Below are 1,531 nucleotides of genomic sequence, written 5' to 3' on the forward strand. Positions count from 1 at the left end.
AGCTGGTTGGACTTCATAGGGCGTTCTATCTTGCCCACTAGTAACCGTTCTGAGGTTACTATCAAGAGAGCTGTGATGATTCATTGTATTATGCTGGGAAAAGAAGTGGATATTCATCATCTGATTGCTTGTAAAATCTACACAATTGCAAACAAGAACTCCACTGAAGCCAAACTGGCTTACCCAAGCTTAATCTCTTTGCTATGTAAAGATGCTGGGGTGAGGATGGGAATAGGTGAATTCATCCCAATTGAGCACCCAATCACCAAGAGGTCAATGGAAGGACAAATGCAAGATAACTCTATCAAAAGGAGGGCGCAGGAGTTCCTCCCTGAACTTCCTGAAATTGACTACTGGACTCGTCTAGAAGAATCTATTGCCAAGCTGCAAGAAGCTATGGAACAAATTAAGGAAGAACAGCAGAATCAAAACTGCATGCTCTGCAAATTGCTGAAGGAACAAGAGAAGCAGGGGCGTGAGCTACAGGAGTTGAAGCGCCAAAAGCTTTCCCTTGAAGGGTCAAATACCCCACAAGTTGAGGGAGCATCCACTTCTCAAAATCAAGGTTGTTGAGTCCTAACTCTCTAACTCTGTGATAACCTCTATCATTAGGAGTCTGTTTTAGAGTCTTTAAATTTTTTGTTCTCTGTTACTATTAGTCTTATCTTATATCTATTTTTGAGTCTTGTTCTTAATTCATGATTAATAAAAATTTAATGTTCATGTCTTAAAGCTATGAATGTCCTATGAATCCATCACCTCTCTTAAATGAAAAATGCTTTAATCACAAAAGAATAAGAAGTATAGGATTTCAAATTCATCTTTGAAACTAGTTGAATTAGTTTAATGTGGTGACAATACTTTTTGTTTTCTAAATGAATGCTTGAACAGTGCATATGTCTTCTGAATTTGTTGTTTTAAGAATGTTAAAATTTTTGGCTCTTGAAAGAATGATGGAAAAGGAGAAATGTTATTGAGGATCTGAAAAATCATCAAATTGATTCTTGAAGCAAGAAAAAGCAGTGAATACAAAAAAAAAAGAGAAAGAGAAAAAAATAATAAAGTTGTGATCCAAGGCAAAAAGAGTGTGCTTAAGAACCCTGGACACCTTTAATTAGGGACTTTAGCAAAGCTGAGTCACAATCTGAAAAGGTTCACCCAAGTATGTGTCTATGGCATATATGTATCCGGTGGTAATACTGGAAGACAGAGTGCTTTGGGCCACAGCCAAGACTCATAAAGTAGCTATGTCCAAGAATCATCATACTTAACTAGGAGAATCAATGACACTATCTGAGTTCTAAGTTCCTATAGATGCCAATCATTCTAAACTTCAAGGGATAAAGTGAGATGCCAAAACTGTTCAGAAGCAAAAAGTTACTAGTCCCGCTCATCTAATTGGAGCTAAGTTTCTTTGATATTTTGGAGTCTATAGTATATTCCCTTCTTTTTATTCTATTTTGATTTTCAATTGCTTGGGGACAAGCAACAATTTAAGTTTGGTGTTGTGATGAGCGGATAATTTATACGC

The sequence above is a fragment of the Arachis duranensis genome, chromosome 4 (genome assembly GCF_000817695.3).
Source record: "Arachis duranensis cultivar V14167 chromosome 4, aradu.V14167.gnm2.J7QH, whole genome shotgun sequence".
Classification (NCBI taxonomy): domain Eukaryota; kingdom Viridiplantae; phylum Streptophyta; class Magnoliopsida; order Fabales; family Fabaceae; genus Arachis; species Arachis duranensis.